General features: G+C 38.2%; 1 long non-coding RNA gene across 1 annotated transcript in view; it reads left to right on the top strand.

Moving 5' to 3' along the window:
• Positions 1 to 24,779, top strand: part of LOC148163550 (uncharacterized) — a 178,127-nt gene extending 153,348 nt beyond the window's left edge. Inside the window, exon 5 of the long non-coding RNA XR_015768955.1 lies at positions 24,678 to 24,779. This is a non-coding gene — a long non-coding RNA (uncharacterized LOC148163550). The remainder of the gene's footprint in view (positions 1 to 24,677) is intronic.
• The last annotated feature ends 2,122 nt before the right edge of the window (positions 24,780 to 26,901 follow it).

Here is a 26,901-nt window from a genome sequence, read left to right as displayed (position 1 = left end):
TGGAGCCCCATGTTGGGCTCCCTGCTCAGCGGGGAGTCTGCTTCTCCCTCTCCCTCTGCCCCCCAACTCATGCTTTCTGTCTCTCTCAAATAAATAAATAAAATCTTAAAAAAAATAAAGACAAAGTTGGAAGATAATTTTAACTAAATGTAATTTAGCTTAATCAATCTTCTTTTTAAAAACAGCATTGGGGTGCCTGGGTGGCTTAGTTGGTTGAGTGTCTGACTCTGGGTTTCAGCTCAGGTCATGATCTCAGGGTCATGAGATTGAGCCCTGCATGGGCTCCACACTCAGCAGGGAGTCTGCTTGAGATTCTCTCCCTCTCCCTATGCCCCTCCCCCAGCCCCCTCACATGCTCTCTCTCTCAAATAAATAAATAAATCTTTAAAATAAAGAAAAATAAAAATGGTATTAACAAAGATATACAGAAGTGTTTTAAAAACATTATTAATAAATTCTATAGCTAAATAAACCTTTCAACACTTTATAGAAGAGATAAGACATTGTTTTATTTAGACATTATTTTTTTCTTTATACCTTAGAGTTAACATAAAAGATTACCAAATTCACTAATTGACTTTGTATTGATTGTATTCTATTAATATTGTATCCACTTATTCTCAAATTTCTGTCATCTTTTTTGTATTCATTAATTTTGGGGGGAGGAGGTTTATCCTTTTTTTTTAATATAGCAATTCAACAATTCTATACATTACTCAGTGCTCATCAAGACAAGTGTACTCTTGGGGTCATTAAGTGTCTGTGTTTGGCTCAGGTCATGATCCTGGGGTCCTGGGATCGAGCCCCGGACTGGGCTCCCTGCTCGGCGGGAAGCCTGCTTCTCCCTGTCCCACTTCCCCTGCTATGTTTCCTCTTTCGCTTGTGTCTCTCTTTCTGTCAAATAAATAAGTAAAATCTTTAAAAAAAAAGAAAAAGATAAGTGTACTTTTAATCCTCTTCACCTATTTCACCCATCTCCCCTCTGGTAACCATCTCCATAGTTCTCTATAGTTAAGAATCTCTTTTAGTTTGTCCCTTTTTTTTTTCCTTTGTTCATTTGTTTTGTTTCTTAAATTCCAATATGAGTGAGATCATATGGTATTGGTCTTTTTCTGACTGACTTGTTTCACTTAGTGTTATACCCTCTAGATCCATCCATGTTGCAAATAGCAAGATTTCATTTTTTATGGCTGAGTAATATTGCATTGTGTGTGTGTGTGTGTGTGTGTGTGTGTGTGTGTGTGTATCCTCCTTTTTATCCATTCATCTATTGGTGGATACTTGGGTTGTTTCCATAATCTGGCTATTGTAAATAATGCTGCAGTAAACATGGGGATACATGTATTTTTTCAAATTAGTGTTTTCATATTCTTTGGGTAAATACCCAATAGTAGAATAACTGGATTATATGGTAATCCTATTTTTAATTTTTTGAGGAACTCCCATACTGTCTTCCACAGTGGCTGCACCAGTTTGCATTCCCACCAACAATTCATGAGGGTTCCTTTTCTTTTACATCTTCGCCAACACCTGTTTTGGTTTTTTGATTTCAGCCATTCTGACAGGTATGAGGTAAAATCTCCTTGTGGTTTCGATTTGCATTTCCTTGATGATGAGTGATGTTGAGCATATTTTCATGTGTCTGTTGGCTGTCTATGTTTTATTTGGAGAAATGTCTGTTCATGTCTTCTGCCCATTTTAATTGGATTATTTGTATTTTGGTGTATTGGTGTATTATATAAGTTCTTTATATATTTTGGATATCAACCCCTTCATTGATTTTTTTTTTTGCATTATTATTGTTGGTGTGGGATTTTGTTGACACTTTATTTTAGGTCTGCACTGATTTGAGACTTTTTTTTTTTCTCATTTCAAAGAGAAAAGTTAATTTGGGTAGATACTACATTTGTGGTTAGAATTCCATTTTCCTTGGAGAGGGAGTTCAAGAGACCTGATTTGTTTTTCTTCCTAAATGTGCTTTATCTTACATGATTATGTTAATTGTCCTTTGAGGTAGGATTTTTGTACTCATTCTATAGAGTACAACACAGTAAACAGAACCAAAGTCACATATTTAAGACCAGTGCCACTGGGATTTAACTCAGGTCTTTTCAACTCTCTGACCTTTGCTTTTCCAATTGGAAAATTTGGAATTGTCTAAAATGTCAATAGTGCTAAGATTGAGAAATCACGGCTTAGATGATTTAGGAAGTTTAGGGCAGTTACTTTCTTTAGGTGAATAATATTTCCAACATTACATATGTCATGCAGATTCTTATCAGAGATTCATTTTGAAGACTTCCTTTTTTATTTTCTCCAGCAACTGTCCAAAATTACACCTAATTTTTTTTTTGATAGAACACAAAATACAGTAACCCCCTTTTATAGTTGCAGGTATTTACTTTGGCGCTTAAAACAAGGCTTTCATTTGAGGCATTTCCAATAGTATATTATTTGTAAATCTTAACTATCACTTTTTTTCCCTGTTTATTCAAGGGACTTCATAAATCAGCGAATAAAGAAAGGTGATTACATTTATAAAGCTAACACAATAGGCCTGTACTTAACTTGGATCTTTTTTTCCAAAATGCTTTTGGATGAAAAATATATTCTCAGCAAAGTCTTTTTAAGACTTGACTATTTTAAAGGGATTCTCAGCATGAACATACCACAACATTTGCTCAAGAAGTGATCCAGCATGTATGCTGAAAACTCTCAAATTGAGAAACTGAACTAGATCAACTTTTCACTCCCTCTGGTTGAACTTCAAGTACTAATAAACACTATAGCATGAAAACATGAGGATATTTTGGGTTAGAGGCTGGTTTGTAGTCTTGGTGAAAGGTTTTATTATGTTAATTTTTTCTTGTGCCTAGGATTTAAACTAAGATAAAAAAAAAGAAGTAGGAGAGTTGATGCTTTGTTCTGAAGTTTTAAAAAGAGAAAAGGGAGGATTTGTGTCCACTCTGTACTTGCTGATTAGTGCATCTTAAGCCCCAACCAGGCAGATGACTTCCAGACGTCCTGAAAAGAAGTGGAGTCTCCATAACCTTCTCATGTTTCCTATGCATATGGCCTTTAGAACACAGGAGTGCATTTTATTATTATTTAAATCAAATATTTATTGATTACATATTGTGCTAGGTGTGGGGAATACAGATAATGATAAGATGTAATCTTTGCATTTTAGAGATGCATACATTAAAATATTAGTCACTTTCCAAATTGGAACCTGATAACTGCAGAAAGTACAGGACAGGCAGTTTCTGCTACTGAAATCCCCTCTCATTTTCTCATGTGGCCTGTCCTGCCTTGAGCTGTGGGGCAAATTCTGTTCTCCTAGGGATGTGCTCTGCATGACCCTCTTGCTTCTGGTGTACTAGGAGCACACCCTAGCTCTTGGATATCCACATGGACACTGGGGTTTTGTGTCTGTGGCTAGGCTTCATTGGCTTGGTGATTGATTGATAAAGACCATCTTTTCTGAATTACTGACCCCTGTGCTTTGCCTGTCTCTTCCTTCTGCAGCCTGGCTTAATTTTGTTCCTTGGCAGCTTCTGGGAGATGACAGCCTAAATTGGGCCCACAGCATCCCTACTAGTGCTGAGCAGCTGACACTTCCTGATATTCCTTTCTCCCACCTTGGTCATGCTTACCTTCCTGCCAGGGAGGAGGTAGGACTTCAAGTGAACCTTGTGCAAAACAGAGCTTTGAAAAGATTAATCTGAGAGGGTCATGCATGCTGTGGAATAAAGCTGGGGAGACTTCGTGGAAGTTTTGCAGTAGCCCAGGATCAGGGGATAAAGTCCAAATTGGTGGCAATAAGAAAAGAGATTGATGATAGAGATGTTACTAAGAAAGAATTATCTATGGCGCACCTGGGTGGGCTCAGTTGGTTAAGTGTCCACCTCTTGGTTTTGACTCGGGTTGTGATCTCAGAGTTGTGGGATCGAGCCCCCTATTCCTTGTTCAGCACAGTCAGCTTAGGATTCTCTTCCTCTCCCTCTGCCCCTCCCCTTGCTCACCCTCTCTTAAATAAATAAATAAATAAATATCTTTAAAAAAATAAAATTAAAAAAAGAAAGAATTATCTAGGGCAGAAGGAAAAAAAAGAAATTTTTGAATTGTTGGAAATGCTGACATAAAAATAAAAAAATTTGCTCTAAAGGTAAAACTGACCCCCTGGAGAAAACATGAGAGACTTTTGAGGGATCATCCCCCACTAGGGTGGCAAATGTCCCAATTTGCTTCGGACTGAGAAGGTTCTCTAGAAGTGGGACTTAGGGTTTCAAAACCAGGATGGTTCTTGACACACTAGGATGAGTTGGCCACCCTGTCCCCAACCAGTGTCAACATCACATAGCATGGTATTGAATAAATAGCTTTTATCTTTTATCCTTTTTTTTTTTTTTTTTTGGTGTGGGCTCTTTTTACATTCCAAATCAACTTTGCGTGGGTCATCTTGGACAGGCATTTCAAATAGCTGTTGGGAATTTAGCTAAAAAGGTTGGGATTTTATAACTGAGGGAGATGGCCACATATGAGTGGCAGGTGCCTTCGTGAGTATAGCCAAACTTCCTGCTTCCGTTTTGCTGAGAGGCAAATTTAAAAAGTAAAATCTTTCCTTTCAATGTACTTTCATTTCTCTCCCACCAACCCCTTAACTTCTGCCCCCCTCCACAAAGAAATCAGAGTTCAATTTGTATGGCTTGAAATGTTTTGCTCTTTATGGTTTCTTTCCTTATACTGGATAATTTAATAATTACTGACATGGCTCAAAGCAGGAATCAGAAGGACAAAGAGAAGACAAGATTAGGAGGGAAAGAAAACTCTGAGAGTGAATAAATTGATTGCTGACTGCTGAACTTGGCTGTGCAATACCCAAGGACAAATAATCTCTCTGCTGTGAGATACAGATGAAGAACTGATGAAGAGCTCAAAGGACTTTTAGCTACCAGGATAGATGCTGCACATTCATATACTGATACTCATGCATTTATATGAGAGGGCTGGGATTCAGAATACCATCCAGAACTAATTTCCTTTTTTTTTTAAAGCTTTTATTTATTTGCCAGAGAGAGAGAGAGAGAAAGAGAGAGAGAGTGGCAGGCAGAGGGAGAAGCAGGCTCCCCGCTGAGCAAGGAAGCCGATGTGGGACTTGATCCTAGGACCCTGGGATCATGACCTAAGCCAAATGCAGATGCTTATCTGACTGAGCCACCCAGGCATCCCAAGAACTAATTTACTCTTAACAGAGATGTTGTGTCAACAAACTTGTTTGGGTTTCCAGTCATCTGCAAGCTGGAAGCAATAAACCCAAAGTTTGCTTCTAGGGGCTGACATATGAACATCAGTGCAAAGTAAACACTGAAAGTTTGATATATGGAAGGACATAGAAACAAAAATATAAAAATTTGCCAAAGTAACCAAGAAAGCATAGCGGCCTATTTAATGTAGGGGCAAATAATTCTATGCATCTATTATTGTTTTATAACTGATAGTTTAAAGATGACCTTAAATCACTGAGAAAAAGTCAAATACATTTAGCATAACTTGTTTGAGACCCAAGAGAACTACTTAACATCTTAGAAAGAGTTTGTACCAAACCTTTACATTAACAAAGTTATCTGAAAAATTGACTTCTGTGGAATACTTTACTCCAGGAACTAACAATAAGGGAAATGTTAGTGCATATTTAAAACAAACAAAAAGAAGGAACCTAAGTGAAATTCAGAACTCTATGTTGGGATAGCAGGGACCCTGAATTTGTGAGAAAATTGACTTGCAATCTCCCTATTCAGCTGGGGCTGCACAATGGATGCCAACTGTAGGACAAAGCCGGATCTTGTAGACATTCTGTTGCCCTGACTGCCGGCAGAGAGCCATCACAAGCTTCAGTGCAGCCCCAAGGGGTGCATATATTAAAGAAAAAACAAGAGCCATGCTCCAAAATGGCTTATTTAAAATGCAAAGGGTAACAAGAGAGCTCCATTTGGGGAAAGCCCAGCTCTCAGAAAGAGGAAAGTAATACCAAATCTTGGTTAAAGTTGCTTGCTCTTGAACTAATTAGTTAGGGATTGAATTCAGCATGAGAAGTCAGAATGTGGGTTAAAAGTGAAGGAAAATGTTATTTTTCCTCTTAGGTACTAGCCTGGCACTTCAGAATGTAGTAGCAGGCAGCACATGATGAAATTGCAAAATTGTGAAAAACACCATGGCTAATTGAAAAGGGGTTCCAGAGATATAATTTGGTCCAGATGCATGATAAAAGACATTTTTATCTTCTTTGGTGGAAACCTCTTTGTAATAAGATATGGGCACATTTGTCATTAAAGAAAAAAAAAAGAGAGAAATGAGTAATACAGAATGCAGTGGAACAACAAATATGTTCTCACCACTTTTGAAATACTATTCCTACCTAGCATTGATCTGCTATTATTTTCTTTCAAATTTCTTTTCTTGTTTTTCTAAGATGGGAGATTTGTGGGAAAATCATACATAAAAGAAGAAAGCCAAGGTCTTTTGCTTTTATTTAACTTGCAAACCTTTAAGAAAAGGGTGGAACTTTTTAATAAAGTTTTATTATCCATTGATGGCATCCCTCACTGGATATACACCCTTGACAGATCATGTCTGCATATAGCAAGATCTTTTTTTAAATTTATATTCAATTAGCCAACATATTGTACATCATTATTTCAGATGTAGAGTTCAGTAATTCATCATTTGCATATAACACCTGGTGCTCATCACATCACATGCCCTCCTTAATGCCCATCACCTAATTACCCTATCCCCCCACCCATCTCCCCTCCAGCAACCCTCAGTTCATTTCCTAGAGTTAAGAGTCTCTCATGGTTTGTCTCCCTCTCTGATGATTTCCCATTCAGTCTTGCTTCCCTTCCCCTATAATCTTCTGCACTGTTTCTTATATTCCATATCTGAGTGAAACCATATGATAATTGTCTTCCTCTGATTGACTTATTAGCTGTATAAACAAATTTGGAATTTAGGGAATCTTCTATGTCACACAGGAGTGAAGGTTTAGAACCCATTTTGTAGATGGGTTCTCCCCAAATTTGATGGCATAGACTGTCTGAAATCCATGTTATCCCCTATGGTAGTCCCTTTGACTCTTCCATTCTGTATTCTGTGTGAATTCGGCTGCCGCTTCTGCATTCAGAAGTGCTCACGGTCAGAACCGAGGGTGGACTGACGGTCTCAGGGAGAGAGTTACACTGCCCACAAAGTGCAGGGCACATTTCAGCAGAGAGTACCCAGCCCTTCAGGTCCTGCCTTGCCAAAGCCCAACAGTTATGTAAGGTTCCCATGTCCAGATCTCTGCCAAATTTGGGAATTCTGTGAATTTCTCATTAGCTCATTGCAGAATGAAAGGAGAAACAGGTAGAGACGGTGCCAAATCAGGGGTTAGTAGAGAAATGCAGTAATTGGCTGTGGTCATCTCTTGGCAGAGAGGACCCACCTCAGCATCAGTTGGTCAGGAATCTACAGAGAAACTGGGGGTGGGAGAAGGGTGGGGGTGGTACAGGTCACCTAGAGGTGGCTTTATCTTCTATGACTGACACTTAAATGGAAGAGCTCATTTGATGCTGTTCCAGGCTCACTGCTGGGTGTTTCTAACCATGTATTTTAATTAATGTTTTTATTGTACTTGGGCCCAGAAGCTGTTTCAGCAGACCAGCATATATTTAGAAGTCTCTGAATAAATAAATGTAAAGCAAAGAAAAACTGACTGCTGGAATGATGAGAGTGATTGTTTCTAAAGAGATAGATGAAGGTTTCAGGATCTATTGCTTGAAACTAACCCCCTGCAATATCATGGCATGTCACTTAAACACACTCTTTGGGTATAATGGCGTGCCTTCAGGATCTTATCCAATGTCTGGCTTTAGAAGTCTATACTCTGGGTGTTAAGGCAACCAGGGATACAGTAGAATTTATTGTGTCAATTTTGACTTTAAAAAGTTAGCAAAGAAATAGTAGGGATGTTGGGCTGGCAGTGGTAGCAAATTTCTGAGGTGACATTTATTTGGACCAGTGTAGATCTCTTCGCACTAGTGGAGAAAGGAACTAATTGGAATGGGCTAGTTCTTTTGTCTTCCTTTACTGTTTGCTCTTGAATTTTTGCTCTCCTTTTTAAAAGGGGCTTATATCTCTTCTCCATACATTTTAAGTCTTTTAGCACTTTTAGGGAGTGGATTTAACTCACTTTAGCCAATCTTTACTGAGCACCTCTTCATTCAAGGCAGGACCTAGACTTTGTGGGGTATGAGATATTTACAAGTTAAAGAAAGTGTATTTATAAGATACAATCTTGCTTCTGCATATGTGCTAAATTTGGAGTAGACAAAATCATCTTCCCTTTCTTGTCAGGATCCATTACTGAATTCCCTAGTTGTGATTTTTTTGGGGGCTCCAGAGACCTTGTGAAAGTTACTAAAGAGCTATAAGCCTAGGGTGTTAGCAAATTGCCTGGCGATGGTAACCAGGTCTGGTCCTGGGCAGAAGAGTAAGGTTCTACAGTGTGTCTGGTTATGTGCCATCACTTTTGCTCATCTTTTCTCACAGTGGTACCCTTTTTCCTCCATTTTTTCTATCTTCAGGGGTCCAAATTTTTCTTTTTTTTTAAAGATTTTATTTATTTATTTGACAGAGAAAGACACAGTGAGAGAGGGAACACAAGCAGGGGAGTGGGAGAGGGAGAAGCAGGCTTCCCGCCGAGCAGGGAGCCTGATGTGGGGCTCGATCCCAGGACCCTGGGATCATGACCTGAGCCGAAGGCAGACGCCCAACGACTGAGCCACCCAGGTGCCCCATGGGGTCCAAATTTTTCAAGATGCTCTTAATGGTTCTTTTTTTAAAAAATATTTATTTATTTATTTATTTTAGAGAGAGAGCACCCATGAGAAGGGGGAGGGGCAGAGGGAGAGGGAGAGAAGCAGACTCCCCACTGAGGGTGGAGGCCAACACAGGGCTTGAGCTCATGACCTTGAGATCATGACCTGAGCCAAAATCAAGAGTCAGACACTTAACAGACTGAGCCATTGAGTTGCCCCTAAATTAGTGGTTCTTGACTCTGGTTGCAAACAGCACTGAAAAAACAATGATGTCTGGACCTCACACCCAAACCAGTGAAAAGCACTGCAGTGATTCTATTGTGCAGCTGGGGTTGAGGCTATGGTGTCCCTTGCCCACTATCAGCAATTCTCTATGTACAATTTGGCAAACTTGCCCTCAGGAAAGTACCTTGCTTACATTATCCTAGTTCTTTGATTTCAGACCTAGGCAAGAACTCCACTGGGCAACCACCTATGCTAGGTAATTGGGGTGGCCCAGGTGTCCTCTTCACTCCTTATTTACATTTTTTTAGATGGAGTTGATTTTCTTCTTTCTTTTACTCCATTCTCCTCCTTATTTTCTCTTTGATTACCGTTCTTTTCACAAGCCTTCTTTTTCCCTGACCCTAACTTAGCTGTTCTGAGGACTTGAAGAATATATATTTCATACTTGGCTTTGTCAAGAAACATGACATGTTAAGTTGTAACATATACCATAGATTTAATAACAGTTTTTTTTCTTAAAAAAGAAAAAAGAACAAGAAAAAAAATATCACCACATAAAAACACACCTTAATTTTAGGTCATGGCATGCTTTCAGAAATATTAAAATCTGACAATCATAGAAGAAAGAGAATATCATTTTTAATACTATATTGTATGACAGCAAATATTTACCTGTAATTTTTTGAGGGCTATTTGCCCTGTGAAAAAGGTACTTTTTCAACTAAAATATTGAAAATATTGCCTTTTTAAAAAAAGATTTTATTTATTTATTTTAGAGAGATAGAGCACAAGAAGGGGGAGGGGCAGAGGGAGAGAGAGAATCCCAAGCAGACTGTGCTGAGCAGAGAGCCTGACGTGGGGCTCCATCCCAGGACCCCAAGATCATGGCCTGAACCAAAATCTGAACCACCCAGGTGCCCCAAATATTGTCTTTTTAATGATCAATTTTCAAATGGTATTCTGGGCTAGGGAAGGGTTTCTCAATCTCAGCACTACGGACATTTTGGATTAGATAGGTCTTTGTTGTGGGGGGCTGCCCTGTGCATTGCTGGATGTTTAGCAGCATCTCTGACTTCTACCTACTAGGTGCCAATAGTATCCTCGCCTTCTAGTTGTTATAACCAAAATATCTCCGAACATTGCCAAGTATCCTCTAGGCAGGGGACAGAATTATCCCCAGTTGAGAACCATTAGGCTAGTGAAAAAGATATTTTGGGAGCAGCAGCTTGTATCAGTTAGTGTTCAGTTGCAGAGAACAGACCCCACTCTAGCTAGCTTAAGCTGAAATGTGTTATTGAAGGGTATTCAGTGTTCTACAGGACTGGTTTGTGGGCTGAAGAAACAGACTCTAGGCTGGTGAGCTTCCAGAAATGAATCCCAAAGCCACATCACAACTGAGCCATCAAAGGAACTGCTGTTCTTGCCTTGATCTGGACACTGCCTGTCAAATGGAGAAGCTGTGGTTGGGGAGCCACTTCTGCTAAACTGGGGAGTTAACACTCCATCTTCAGGAGCAGAGGATGCCTCATTGTCCGGCCTCTCTCTTGTTTCACTCACTCTCCATTCCCATTCTGAAAGTGAATCTGATGATGGAGCCTACATTGCACCCAGAACCCTAGTTACAAGGAAGCCATGGAAAAAAGCAGAAAGCAGTTTTTAATTTACCAGCCTCCTGTAATACACAGGAAGGCATTCCAGAAGGAAGTTGGAGTGGATGTTGAATGAGTTCATCTCTAGGGTTCTTCTTGGAGATTCTTTACTCACACCACTAGGCAACCACCTATTCTAGGTAATTGGGTTGGCCCAGGTGTCCTCTTCACTCCTTATTTACCTTTTTTTTAGATCAAGTTAATTTTCTTCTTTCTTTAATTCCATTCTCCTCTTTTTTTTCCTTTGATTACCATTCTTTTTTTTTTTTTTTAAAGATTTTGTTTATTTGACAGAGAGAGAGAGACACAGCGAGAGAGGGAACACAAGCAGGGGGAGTGGGAGAGGGAGAAGCAGGCTTCCTGCAGAGCAGGGAGCCCAGTGCAGGGCTCCATCCCAGGACCCTGGGATCACGACCTGAGCTGAAGGCAGACACCCAACGACTGAGCCACCCAGTCACCCCTCTTTGATTACTATTCTTTTCACAAGTCTTCTTCTTCCCTGACCCTAACTATAGGTTTTCTGAGGACTTGAAGTGTATATATTTCATACTTGGCTTTGTCAAGAGACATGACATGTAAAAAAGTCTTCATTGATGGAGTGTGAGCTGAGGCCTTAGGATACTCAACTAACACCACCTGTATCTCTAGCTATGCAAGATGCTATGGGACTAGATATTTTGGGGGAGAGGCTTGTATCTTTGACATCTAGAAGAATAGATCATCAATTAACATAAACAATCATATTGTCTGATTTGAACTAAATGTTGATCAGTAGCCTTAAGTCCAAGAGGATAAGAATCAAGCTATGCTTCCTGTCTCTGGATTATAATCTTTTCCAATTTCAAAAAAGGTAACTCCTCAAGGCTGGGCATAATAAGTGAATGCTTACCATATATCATATGTCTTTCTTCTAGTTTGTTGCTAAAAAATCCTAATTATTAATTGGCTTAAGCTCTGGGAGTTAAAATTAAGTTAAGTTAAAATTAAGTCAGTTTCCTTGGGAGAAGTAAAGACATCATGAGTCATTTACTCTTAGTGTAGAGTTGCTACATAAAATACAGGACAGCCAGTTAAGTTTGAATTTCAAATAAACAATGGCTAATTGTAGTGTAAGTACAATTTTACTTTAAGTAGGTTCCAAATGTTGCATAGGATATAGTTATATTAAAAATTACTTGTGGGTTATCTGAAATTAAAATTCAACTGGATGTCCTGTATTTTTATTTGCTAAGTCTCATGTGAATGAGCTGATCAAGGTGTTTCTTGAGAGGGATGGGAGATGAAGAAAACATGAGGGTAATAGACTCCTGAGAGGAATAAAAATGACCAAATTGGGCTACATAGAGAAAGGAAAGGGGGCAACTAAAAATAATCAGGTACACACACACAAAAAATAAAAAAAATAAAAAAAATAAAAATAATCAGGCACTTTAACTGGTCCTGCTGGTCACTGACCATTCCCCTAGACATGCAAATAAAGCCCTATGTCAAGATAAAGCTCTATTTCTCTGCAAATGTAGTCACTATCTTAAAGCATTTGGATCTGGTCCCAATGCATCATTCGTTGCCCCATTTGGACAAGCCTAGCTTCGAGGTAAGCGGAAGAGATGAGCAGCCCAGGCACTGGATACCTTGGAGCCTTGTAATCTTGCTTGCACAACCTCCAGATTGCATGGTTCTTGGCTTCAGTGCAGCTGGGCACAATTTCAATGCACATCTATGGAGACCATGTCACAACAACAAAACAAACCAATGTAGCTGCAAGTTACATTAAGGGCTTGAAAAAACAAGTCAACAGACTTGAAGACCGCTCTGGGAGCCCCTCCCAGGGAGTTAGTCTTTGGCAGAAAGGGAGTTACTGTGCCTCCTTTTTGACTTTTTTTTTTTTTTTCTCACGAAGATGATTCTATATGATCTGCAGCTTGTCCCTTTCAAAGAGTTTTTGTTTGTTTTTTGGAGATAACCTCTATTTGCTTTATTGTTGATGAGCATTAGATCTTCCTCAGGTATAGAGTGTCCTGTATTGCATAAAAGTTTCTTGTCCTAAGAGATGGTTTCCCTACTATAGATGTCACATCCATGCAATGATACATCCTTTCCTTATACTGCTGTTGGTCACAGATACACTGAGCCAATTTTCCAAATATTCTGATACTTCAGGCACTGCCTGGTTGAAAATTGGTTAGTCAGGAAGACTTTATACACCTTGCAGCAGTATCTCATATGACAATTCCAAAGTAGTCTGTTGGAGACATCTTGCTGCTTACAGAGAGTACATGAGTACATATAAATTAAGGCTGGTAGCACCCTCTCCATTACTGTACTAAGAACAAACGATCCTTAATGTTAGTGGAGCTGGCTCAGGACTATATGTGGATTGGAGTCTTGCCAAAATCAGGAAACTTCTGTGCTCATATATTTTTTATTTCTGATTTTTATGAAAGTTTTGATTTATGTGCCACTAACATCAGGGTGTGTGGGTGAACACACTGTGAGGAAGCTGGTGAAGAGAAGGAAAAATTAAGCATTTTGGAGGGAATATTCTTAGCTGCTCAATGTAATTTCTTTAAAAACAAATATAAGGTATGCTTTATTTTGCATCTTGAATCTTTTTATCTGATTTGCATATATCCTCGGATTACTGTATTTTACCTCAAAAAATTTAGCTCCAGACATACAGTACATTATAACAACTCTAATTTTTGCCTTGTTTAGTAACTATAAGCTTCTGTTCGTAAGAGAATAATAACAACAGAAACAGCAAAGCCATTCTAATTTTCCTTATTTTTCTTTGGTTGTCTTTTTTTTTTCTTTTTTTTCTTTTTTTTAGCAAGGCTCTTCTGACTCATACCCTGGGCTATCTCAATTTGTGCATGCTTCCAGAATTTGGTTTTTATTGTTTTTTCATTTTCTCTATTTTCTCTAGTTCTTCCTTTTCCTGTTATTCGTTCTCCAAGTCCTGTTCCCACATAGCCTCACTTTTTTGTACCACGCCTTCCTGTTTCTCTAGACCTTTGTGGAGAGACACAACTTTCTTTGCTTTCATCACAGAAATTTCATGAAGTTCTGCTCCAAATCCCCTTAAACTGTGTGTAACGGATTGCCCTGGCTCCAGGGAACACACCAGTGAGAGGCGTGGAATGACTCGGAGTTGTGAGCACGAAAGGGGATGGGTTATGATCTCTCTTAGGTCCAGTCCACTCTTAGGATGCCACGGTTCCGTGAAGAGATACTCCTGGGGTTGGTATGTCAGGTACACTCTTTTTGTGCATTTAGCTTCTCCAACTTAAATGTTATAGTTTGAAGTTAAGTTATGCTAAGCTGAAAAACAAACAGACAAAAACATTTCCAAGCCATAAAAAATTTGGCTCTTTTCAGAGAGGCCAAAAAAAAAAAAATCAATATTGTAAGATAGTCTGAAATCCTTATATTATCTGAGAGGGGATTAATTCACAAGGCAAACTAACTGTGGAAGGATGAATTCCTAATGCAGTTAACAGGTCTTTCTCTGGCACACCTTGGCTCTCCCAACCTGTTGGTAATTTTAAATCCTCTCAGGGAAAATAGAGGTCATTGACAGAGGTAGCATTCCAGGTCCTCCCTTGGATTCCTGTGTTGAGATCTTTATTTGGGGTAAAACGCTGCTGCCTGTATGGAAACTTGCCCAATATGGGAGCTGCTAAAAAGGAAGACCACAAAATTATGTCACAAGTGGTGAGCATAAATTCAAATCTACTCATTTTGTTGAGACAAAATAATATTTCATAGTGTACCTACTCTATTTCAGGCACAGTTACTCAGTGGTGAACCATGGTGAGTAAAGCCAGATATAAGTCTCCCACCTTCATGCAGTATAGCATCTGGGGTGGGAGAAGACAGGCAATGATCACATAATCACATAAACATATTTAAAATGGTATCAGTAATAAATGTTAAAAAAAAGGGGAATACATTGGAGCATAAAATAGATGGGTTTGACATAGTTGTGAGATGGGAAGAGGTCTGAAGGAAGAAGCAAAGGTGGTTCAAGTGGGATGAGCAGTTCCCTAGGACCAGGGGCCAAGTGCCAGAACTTTGTGACAGGAGGGACAGAGAGAGGGGGCTAGTGCAGTGGGAATAGAGTGAGGATGGGCAGCAGTGGTGGTGGGGGGCAACACAGGGATGGGGAGCAGGGTCCAGAGCATTCAGAGGCTCAAAGGCCATGTTATAGATGATTTTTGTCTTTAATTCTAAAAATAGTGGGAAGCCACTGAAATGCTTTGGGGGTAGGATGATGCTTTGTGGGGAGAGGTGATCAGACTTACATGTCAAAAACATTTATTTAAATGTTATACTAAGCATCCTACAAGTTATTAGAGGACCTCAAATATTTAAAACTGAGACGTTTTCTTTTTTAAAAAATTTTATTGTGGTCAGGACACTTAATGTAAGATTAAGATTAACAAATTTTAAGTGTACAATACATTATTGTTGAATATAGACACAATATTTTACAGCAGACATCTAGAGCTTATTCATCTTACTTAACTGAAATTTTATGTTTGTTCTTTAATAATTTATTTCTCCCTTTCCCTACCCCCTGGTAACCACCATTTCAGTCTTTGATTTCATGAATTTGACTCGTTTATATATCTCATAAAAGTAGAATCATGTAGTATTTGTCTTTCTGTGTCTGGCTTATTTCACTTAGCATCATGTCCTCAAAGTCCATCTATATTGTCAAATATTACACAATTTCTTTTTTTTTCTTAAGACTGAATAGTATTCCATTGTATACCATATTTTTTTTATCCATTTATTTGTCAATGACATTGGTTGTTTCTACCTCTTAGCTGTTGTGAATAGTGCTGCAATAAATATGGGAATACTAATACCCCTTTGAGATCCTAATTTTAATTTTTTTGGATATAAATTCAGAAGTGGCATTGTTGAATCATATGGTAGTTCTTTTTTTAAATTTTTCAGGAACCTCCATTATATTTTTTTTATTAAAGATTTTATTTATTTGACAGAGAGAGACACAACGAGAGAGGGAATACAAGTGGGGGAATGGGAGAGGGAGAAGCAGCTTCCCGCTGAGCAGGAAGTGTGATGCAGGGCTCGATCCCAGGACCCTGGGATCATGACCTGAGCCAAAGGCAGACGCTTAACGACTGAGCCACTCAGTTGCCCCTCTCTGTTGTATTTTTCATAGCAGCTGCACCATTTTGCATTTGCACCAACAGTGTATAAAGATTCCAATTTCTATGCATCCTCTTTAACACTTGTTTTATTTGCTTGTTTTTTTTTTCATAATAGTGATTCTGATAGGTATAAGGTGATATCTCATTATAGTTTTGATTTGCATTTCCCTGATGATTAATGATGATGAACATCTTTTCCATACACCCATTGGCTGTTTGTATGTCTTCTTTGAAGAAATTTTTATTCAAGTCCTTAGCCCATTTTTGAAATAATTTTTTTGTTATTGAATTGTAGGAATTCTTTATATATTAGGGAGATTAAACCCTTATCAGATACATGTTTTGCAAATATTTTCTCCCATCCTATAGGTTGCCTTTTCACTCTGTTGATTATCTCCTTTGCTATGCACAAGGCTTTTAGTTTGACGTAGTTGGACCCACTTGTTTATTTTTGTTTTTGTTGCCTGTGCTTTTGGTGTTAGATTCATGAAATAATCACCAATACCAATATCATGGTTTTCTTCTGGGAGTTTTACAATTTTAGGTCTTATATTTAAGCTGATTTTCATTTATGGTGTTAGATAAGGATCCAATTTTATTATTTTGCATATGGATATCCAGTTTTGTCAGCAACATTTGTTGAAGAGACTCTCCTTTCACAATGTGTATTCTTAGCACCCTTGTCAAGGGTCAATTAGCTGTATGTGTGTTGATTTATGTCTGGGCTCTATTCTGTTTTATTGGTCTATATAGCTGTCTTTATGCTAGTACCATAGTGTTTGACTACTGTAGCTTCATAATATATTTTGAAATCAGAAAATATGATGCTTCCAGCTTTGCTCTCCTTTCTCAGGATTTCTTTGACTATTTGTGGTCTTTTGCAGTTTCATATGAATTGTAGGATTGTTTTTTCTATTTCTGTTAAAAATATCTTATGGATTTTGATAGGGATTGCATTGAATCTGTAGCTCACTTTGGGTAGTATGGACATTTTAACAATATTAAGTCTTCTAATCCATGAACACAGAATGTCTTTCCATTTGTTTTTGTCTTGTTTGATGTTTTTCATTGATGTTTTGTGGTTTTCTGTATATAAATCTTTCTTTAGTTAAATTACTTTGGTATATCTTTATCTGTAAAATGTGATAAAGACAGCGCAGAGTGAAAATGATAAGATCAAAGAGTGGATAAAATTATTCTGGACTTATTATTTTTGCATTTTTAGGTATATCTTATCAGCATTTAATACGAGGTCCTGTTCATGATAGGTATGCTTAGTTTTCATTCTTTTCAAATCAAATTTTTACTTTATCTTATTTGGAAGATAAGTGAAAAACTAACTGTTGGGGTCAATATGCTACTTGGAAAGGAAGAGCTAAGAAAAGGTTATCTTTCACATTTAGTCAATAAATAACCCTTTTATTTCTGCCTATAAATAATATGGATACCTGTTTGAGATGGCTACTGATTATTTAGTTTATATTGCAGTCACTTAATAAATTCTGTTGAATTATAATTACTTGATTACATTATTTTGTAAGTTGGTAGTGAATTTAATTTGCAATTTATGACAGTGATTTATAATTTGACAGTTTAGAAAATTTTGAGCAGCTTAAAATACAAGAAGCTGTTGCTTATTGTGATCATTCAAAAAAAATTCAGATTCTATTTCAAAAAGGGTTCACCTGAGGTTATAGTCAATTTCCCATTGGCAAAATGTGTAGTAGTTATTGGAATTTTTCATTTACCCTTAAAGGAAAGTAACCCCATTTGTAATCTTTGTGGGTTGTTCCCAAACCAAGTATAATTTCCACTGATAATTTATGAGAGCTAACTGGAGAAAGTGATAAATGATGACTAAAAAATAGAGATGCTAAACGTTTCATCAAAAAGAGCAATCTTCTAGAGAAAAAAATTAAAGTTCTTGAAAAATATTAAAATAAGTGCATAACTATAGTTCTTAAACTGGATGCAGTCTTACATTAATTTGTTATAAAAATTATCTGGTGAAATTAAATGTGTAAAGGGCAGCATGAGAATTATGAATGTTGAATTATTCTACTGTTTAAGCTCAACAGTTCCAAGACATACTATAAAAAAAAAGAAAAAAACTTAGGGCCCCTGGGTGGCTCAGTCAGTTAAGAATCTGCCTTTAGCTGAGGTCCTGATCTCAGGGTCCTGGGATCAAGCCCCATGTTGGGCTCCTTTCTCAGCAGGGAGTCTGCTTCTCCCCCTGTCCCTCCCTTCTGCTCGTTTTTTTTCTTCTCTCTCTGTAGCAAATAAATAAATAGAAATTAAAAAAAAAGAAAAATCTAAAATTTTGTATATAGAATTAAACTCTTATTTTTTTTGAAGATTTTATTTACTTATTTGAGAGAAAGAGACACTGACAGAGATAGCGAGAAAGAGCAAGAGTGGGGAGGAGAGGGAGAAGCAGGCTCCCTGCTGAGCAAGGAGCCTGATGCATGGCTTGATCCCAGGACCCTGGGATCATGACCTGGGCTGAAGGCAGTGGCTTAACTGACTGAGCCACCCAGGAGCCCCATAGCATGAAACTCTTATTTTTAAGCTCTGGGAAATCACTTGCCAATCAGTCTCATGCATGTTGTTTATGGTTGTGTATATTAAGCCTAGTCAATATGATATAACGGTTAAAAGGGCAGACTCTGGAGCCTGACAGTTAAGGCTTAGAAATTCTTGCTTTCTCATTTATTGGCTATAAGACCTGTGAACAATTGGGAAAATTACTTAACCTCTTCCAGCCCTGGCTTCTTCACTTCTAAAATGGGGATCATAATAGTCCTACCTCATAGCATTGTTGTCAGGATTAAATGTGTTAATGCATCTAAAAAATTGTACCGGTTATTATTATTATTATTATTATTATTATTATTATTATGAATTCAAAGGATCTAAAAATCCTACCTGTTATTATTATTATTATTATTATTATTAGCTTCAGGAGAGAATTTTCTGGCCTATTACAAATAGACTTCTTCTCACTTTAATACATAGTTGGTGTTTGGAGAATGTTCTTTCCTACCTAAATCATTTTCTATGTCTAAATGAACTTCATGAAGGAGTTCTAGACAGCTGTGGGTTGTGTGTGTGTGTGTGTGTGTATGTGTGGTCGGTCACTAAGATTAAAAAATATAGCATACTATTATATTGTGATATGAATCTAATATTGCAGGCATAAAACAGTAGGAACACACAGAGAATAAAACTAATTATGAGAAGGTATTTATAACTATGTGACCTTGGTAAGGCACTTTCTCTCATGTCTTGGCTTGTTTAAAATGTTTTTTCAGTCATGTAAAATGCTGGCATTGGAGTAACTCCCTAATTTCCTTCCTAAGATTCAAATCTGTAATACTCTTCCTCTTGTCTGAAATGCTCTCCTTACACATCATTTTAATGATGCCTTGCATCCTTGGACACTTATAAGATGGTCCAGTGTAGAGTGGATCATCTGTTTTTAACCCACTCAGGCTTGTCAGTGGAAACCACAGTATAAGGGGTAAAAGCATCCAGAATTGAAGTATGCAATATTGTATGACTATTAATATGGAAGCAGTGCTAGATAACAAAATGATGATGTAAAGAGGGGATCACCCAAATTCTTTCGGTGCTTAATGTTGATAGGCATTTACTAGCCTCTTAATGAGCTGAAGTTTCTTTCCCTTCTTTCTCTCTCTCTCTCTTTCTTTCAGGAGATAGAAGTTTATTGAATACACCGCAAGGGGACAGCAGGTAGGACAGCAAAGGAGAGGCTGTCTGCCTGAGCTGAAGTTTCTTTAAGTAACATATTCCAGATAGAAGCTGTTGGAAATTTTTACCTTTAACTTTCATCTTCACTACTCTGTCTTCTCTCCATTTATAAAAATCTATGCTTAAAGGGCTATTTGTTACCATTGTTGAGTGTCACCACCATCAAGGACCCACCATTTTCAAGTTACTCTTCTGGGCATTGAGTCAATATTTGCTAATGTTCTAAATGCCAGGGCCTCTTGAGAACCTAAGAGGAATGTTGCTTAGGCAAGGAGAGGGAAAGGGCAGATTGATTCCTGGCCCTGTAGCCATGCAGTGAATTTTGAAGGTCTGGGCTGAATGTCTCCAAAAATGTACCACTTATTACCATGTTAACAGTTACTGTGTTGGTGCCTGCATCTTCCTCAAGCTGCTTTGAAATATTCTTTCATGTTAACACTGTGGAGGAGAGCGAGAATTCTCTTTGCATTTGAAGAGAATTAAAGGAATCATGGAAATGTAGGTCTGTGAGGGCACGATGAGGCAGGCTATCAAGCTCACAATGAGGGCTCAGCGAGTTGCTTCATGTTTTCCATTCATAGCTGCCTCTTCTCTGTCAGCAATTTTGAAGCACCCATAAAACAAAATAGGCTAATTAAATATGAAGGGGTAAGTGAAGTTGGCAGTTGTACCTATTCAAATGGGCCTTCCTTTTTAGATGTTTACACTCCAGAAAAATGAACAGTCCGAGGATGAATGCCTGCTTTATCAGTGGCTGCTCATGGCCTCTCTTTGGGGTGTCAGTCAGGGTCCAGATATGGGCATTTTGCTCCAGATCTAGCTCTAAGATGGTCCAAGAGGTTAATGTCACAGTGAAAATGTAGGATGGCCTTGTCACCTCATTTCATTCACTAAGTTTGAATATAAGGTTGAAGACTGTCTCATGTTCTTTTCTAAACAAACAAGGGCATTTCTTCATGACTCTTCCTACATGGACATGGGCTTGGTTGTACCATCTTCCTGACAGGGACATGCAATAGTTGCAACCTGTGAACCAGCTCATCCCATCCATACATTCTCTGCAATGAAATTTTCTCTACAAATTTCGTTCCTTTCTTGAAACTACAGCATCCACATTTTAATGAGCTGAGGAGGAAGTCAAGATATATGAGCTAGTTTTAACTCTCAAAATTTTAGTCAGTGAATGAGGTAACATGTGATGATGTTCAGTAAATCACTGTGCAAATGTGAGGCAATTTGAGCTGATCCTTGAAAGATGGAAAACATTTCTATGCTCTTTGGTTGTTGGGATAGTTTGAGCAAAGGCACAGAGATGTTTCTAATCAGTGGACGCAGTTTTTGGTCCTTATTTTATTTGGCGTGAGTAGTATTTGATGCCTTTGACCACTTGCTTCATCTTGAAGGGTTCTCTTGGCTTCTGTGATATCACATTTTACTAGGTTTTCTTCTGTTAGTCTAACAGCTCTTTTCAATCTCATCCCCAGGTTTCTATAACCATATAGATGCTCATGATGCCTGGCCTGTGCCTCTAGCCAGGTTGCTCTCTTAAAGGTTGGACCTATATATCTGCTGTGCACACCCACATATCCAACTCTTACTTAAATACCTTATGTCTAGCATAGCCAAAACCAAGCTCACCATCTTTCTCCCCACTTCTGCATCCCTCAGTGTGTCCTATCTCAGTGGATAATGTACATCCAGTTATTTAAGTCAGAAACACAATCTTTGATTCCTCCCTTCCTATCACTCTCCATATGGTTAACCATCATGCCCTTTATATTGTAGTTTATTAATATTTCCTAAATCTGCCCAGGTCTCTCCATCTCCACTGCCACCTCCTTGGGTCAGTTCACCATCATCTTTTGCTTGAATGACTGCAGTAGCATCTACCTTTGATTTTTCCTCCAGCTGATTCTTTCTCTACAGTGTTGCCAGATAAACCTTTCTAAAGCACAAATATGATCATTGTGATTTTTTTCCTTAAAGCCCTCTAATAGCTTCTATTTGCCCTAAGGATAGTGTCCAGGTTTTAAATAAGGCTACTCGCCTTTCTTGTCCTGGCCTTGCTGACATCTCTTGCCTCTTCTCTTGCCACCACCACTCAAGCTCCCCGAGCTTCAGCCATTTTGAAGTGCACTTGCAGTTCACTGACTCACCAGGTGAGTTTTCTTATCTCTAGGACCTTGTGCATGATGTTTCCTATCTAGCACATGCTTCTCCCTTGCTGTTTTTGTGGTCTCTGCTGGGAAATCACTGTTCACACTGATTCTAATGGCTTGTTTACTTGTCTATATCTCTTAAGGTCAGTAAATACCTCTTATAGAGTCTGGAACATTTTAGATATTCAGTAGATTTTTTTTTTTATGAATAAGTGGTGATGTATGAGGTATCTTTAAGGAATGACAGATCACTGTTTGACTGTAATGTAGGATATAGGAAGGACAAGAGTGAAAGATATGAAAGAAAGATGGCTGGGTGTCTTAGGTTGGGTTCCTTGAACACAAATTCTGAAATAAAGACTCCAGTGCAAGAAGTTTATTGGGAAATGCTTGTAGGGTCAACCCTTGTGAGGAAGTTAGGGAAGCAGGATAGGGCAGAGGCACAAGTTGAGTTGAAATGAAGTTGCAACAGAGCCCTCATCTAATCCCAAATGGCATATAGGAGTTAGTGTAACTGTAAAAAATTGTCCTGAATTGAGACAAGGGGGTTGGGCTTTGTCTTCCCATAGTAATCAGTTATTAAATGTGGTCTGCCTCTGGCGAGAAAGCAAACCTTGGGCCAAACAGTTCCTTTTGGTCAATGGCAATTTCTGGGGAAGAATTAAACTATGACTTGTCAGAAGCCAACACTGCTAGCATCTGAGGGAATGCATGCTTTGGTACTACTGAAGGGGGATCTGAGTGGCACACCACAGCATCCATGACACTATGCCTAGCTAATGCCAGACTGAGGAATTTATACTTTATTTGGTAGGCCTTGAGATGCCATTGAAGGCATTTTCTCAGAATAGTAATGTGATTCAGAGCTACATGTAAGAAGATTAATCTGGCTGAGGTGTTTAGATTGGACTGAAGATGGAGAAACTGGAGACAGAGAAGACAGTGGGAATCTTTTCAAATAACCCAAGTGAGGAAATAAAGGCCTGAGCAACGGAGTTGGCATTGGAAATGGGAAAGGCAAGTGGTTGGTTTTAAGAGATGGTGACTGGTTTAATATGGGAAGTATGGAAGAGGAAGGAGACTCAAAGGTGAATCTAAAGTTTTGAGCCTAGCTGAAATGTAAGAATAGTGGTGCTGGTAATAGAAGTTTAAGAAGAATATAGGCTTGGTGGTAGGTCTGTTGAATTTGCGGGACGGCAGCCACTCAAGTAGAAGCAGCCTACAGATGACTGGAAACTTTTTTGGGAGCACAAAACACACTAAAATAAAAGGTTTTATAATGATATGAGGATGGTCATGCAGCAGTATAAGTATTAAATGAATAGATAAACAGTTAATGCTAAGGGAGATCAGAGAAGAGAGAAATCCCTGTGGCCAAGAAGTCATCATGGAGGACCTGGGTTTTTGAGTTGGTAAATGGAGGTGTGGGAGAGAGGGAGGAGGAATGATAACATTCTAGATGGGGGGCAATGGTTTGAGTAGAGGCAGAGAGGTAGGAATGTATACCATGTGTTCACGGTACCGTAAAAAGATCACTTTGGCTAGAAGAAAGGATTCATTGAAGGAAATACTGATTTAAAAATTATACAATTGATTGTGGAAGGACTTGAATTATAGGCTGAATGACAGGGAGGTTAGAGGAATTCAGATTCTTTTTTTTAAGATTTATTTAATTATTTGAGAGAGAGAGAGTGAGTGAGTGGGGGCAAGAGCAGAGGGAGAGAATCTGCAAGCAGACTCCCTGCTAAGCACAGAGCCCAACATGGGGCTGGATCCCACGACTCATGAGATCATGACCTGAACCAAAACTGAGAGTCGGATGCTCAACCAGCAGAGCCACCAGGTGACCTAGGAATTCATATTTCTTGTAAAACTTTGTCTTTGTTCTAAAGTTTGGTTCTATCTACTGCTGAATGTAGGTGTTCATAAACCACAGAACTAGAACTTTCCACTTGAGAGATACTCTCTGTGTTTTTTTACACTTAAGTGGCTCTGATGTAGAAGACTACTGGTCATTGGCATTCTTTTTTATGGAGATTATATGAGGACACATTAAAGGAAAGGCCAGCCTGCATGTATTTCTGTGGCTTTTATATTCACAGTCTTTGCGTAGCTTTCATGAAGTGCAAAGAATCTGTGGCCTAATTGGTCAGCTGGTGTACTGGCTCACCCTGAAAAGTAAATATTGTGTATCTGCAAGTGGAAAGTCAGTATGTGTAATCTAGCTGCCTAGTCATGCCTGCCTCAAACACTGTTGAAAACTTTGACCAAAGGCTATAAAACTGTCAAGAGCTGGGCCCAAGTTTGCTTCCACATCAAATAGCTTGTTACTGAAGCTATTGGGAAGACAATAGGGCATGCATTTGACTTGCTGGGATCCCTTGTTTGTTACAGAAGCATCTGGCAGAGCTAAATAGCTTTGTATTACAACATTTTTCATTTCTTGTTTTTTATTTATCCTCTACTTCGGTTTATTTGACATTGAAACTTGCCCCACCCTCTTCTAAGTACACTCATAGAATAAAAAGGATATCTTGATATCAATGCTATAACTTCAAAATGGAATCTTCAGATTGGCACTTGAACCATTAAAAAATAAAACAAAACAGAAATTTATTTGGTGTCTTTGAAAAGATGTTTAAAAATTTCACCTTCTTCCAAGGTGATCAAGGCTGCAATGACACTTCCCCATTGCCATTTTGTGACATTCACAGAATCACTTATTTCCTATTTTCTTTGCATAATTTCATCACAGAGTATTTGAAACATCTCTTAGGAAACGGATGAGAATTACTGCTGAAGGCACTAACTCTTTTTTTTTTTTTTAAACAGGAAATGAATGATGTTTGTTGAAGCCACATGGTTACTTTTGGAATGGCCTGCTAGATTTAGAATGAGTGATGGAGAGTATGTCTTTGATGTGCAAACAGTTACTTCTGTTAAGGTAAAGTAACCTAGGTATGTCTGTAGCTTTTTGTACAGCTAATTGCATGAACTTTCACTCAACAGAAGAAAACATGTCAAATCTTGAGTGATTAAAAAACAAAGCACCTGAGCACGTTATTAAGTTGCAACTGATATTCAACAGCTCTACGTTAATTTCTAAGAAACAAAGGAGTATTTACTCTTTTTATCTATTGTTCAACTTTGCACAATTGATTTTAGTCTTCAGTCCACAGAAATGTTTACTGCACTACAAAGATTTTTTTATACTTATATATTTAATGGTGTCCTTTAGACGCTTGGTCTAAAGGGGGTACAGTTCAGTGATCCAAAGAATCACATAAAAGTTGTGTGTGTTGTGTTTTCAGTTTTAATTAGAAATCTTATTTGTTTAATGCATTACTTACTCCATTTAGATCCTTAGTGAATCCAGACTAATTTTCACAGCTACCTTAGACTTCCTTTTTAGGAACTTTTCATTTCTTCCCTATTTACCTGGGCGAGAGATGTGGAAGAGTCATCTCCAGATCCATGGTGTGATTTTAAGGGTACTAAGACTTCCTTGTTTCCTAAATTAACTCTCATAAATAGTATTTTTTAATTGAAGTATAATTGACATATAGAATTATATTGTTTTCAGGTGTATAGCATAATGATTTGATGATTGTATATATTGTGAAACGATCACAAGAAGTCTAGTCAACATCTATCACCATACACAGTTACAGATTTTTTTCTCTTGTGGTGAAAATTTTTAAGATCTATTCTCTTAATAACTTTCAATATGTAATAATTTTTTATTCATAATATTCCTTTAATAGGCACCAAAGATCTTGATGCAATTTGCTTATCCATGGTATCTATTATTCTCATCCCTGGTAGACAGGATTTTTGGCTTACTGACAGATTTTTCTAGAAGGAAGCACAGAAAATACAAATGGCCACACAGAATTAGCCACTGATCAGTAATGAGGTGGTTAGATTATAGGCTTTGGAGTCAAATTGACCTGGGTTGTAGACCTTGCTCTGCCACTTTCTACTTGTGTGACATCTGTTTCTTATTTCTCTGAGGCTCAATTGCTTCCTCTTTCAAATGGGATGGAAAAGCCCATATCATAAAATGAGGTAATATTTGTAAAGCACATCAAATGTCTAGCACAGCATGAGGCCACAGTGTATGGCATATAATAGGTACTTAGTAAATTTTCGCTCTCATTATTACTATTTAAATAACCTAGGCATAAAAAAAATACCGTTCTTGGAAAAGGCTAAAATAGATTTGCTGACACAAAGCTATACCTTGGAGATGTTTAAAGTCACGCCTTAGATTTTCAACTGAGGTACTAGCCTAAATCCCATTTTGGGAGATTAATGTGAACTGCCCAACACCTGAATCCTTGCTTCCGAACTTCACTTAGAATGTTTGAATCCATACTGCTCCAGCAGCTTTTGCCTCTTGCATCTACTTATTTGATGTCTGGCAGCTCTTACTCTGCTGTTGTGGTAGCCAAAGTCTGGACTTTTCCACTGATACTCCATTTCCAGAAAGTTTGGCTTTGTTATACCATCTCATCTATCCAGGCCTGACTCTCTGTCCTGAGTTCTGTGTTTTGGCTTTGTCCTACCAGGTCAGCATTGCTGCACCCATCCCATGGACTCCATATAGGACACTAAGATGTTGAAGTTCTCAGTTAATGGGACTGGTGGACTCTGTACCAAAACACTACCTGAACAAGCACTCATATGGAAGATTCTGGTAACCCACTCCCAGATTTGGGACTCAGCCTCTAGCTTTAGTTTAATGCCTGGCTGTAATTATCTATCATATTTCCAAGTCTCCCATGGCTTCCTTGAGTTTGCTCTGAATTTTTAAAAAAGAACTTCTTAATCTGACATGAAACTCATTGTAAAAAAGGTAATAAATTACAGATATAGGAAAGCATAGATAGGGGAATACAATGTTCTTTCATTCCTATCCCAGAAATAACTATTTCATTGTCATTCCAAAATGACATTTTGGCATACCTTTTTTTTCCCATACATATATTTATGTGATTGAGACAGTACCTTCTGTATTTTCCACTTAACACTATATCATAAACATCCCCCACTC

This window comes from Eumetopias jubatus, unplaced genomic scaffold, assembly GCF_037043125.1.
Source record: "Eumetopias jubatus isolate StellerSeaLion01/CBP00866 unplaced genomic scaffold, mEumJub1_p1.0 scaffold_9, whole genome shotgun sequence".
In the NCBI taxonomy this organism is placed as follows: domain Eukaryota; kingdom Metazoa; phylum Chordata; class Mammalia; order Carnivora; family Otariidae; genus Eumetopias; species Eumetopias jubatus.
Note: the sequence above shows the minus strand (reverse complement) of the source record. Positions and strands in the feature narration are given on the sequence as shown.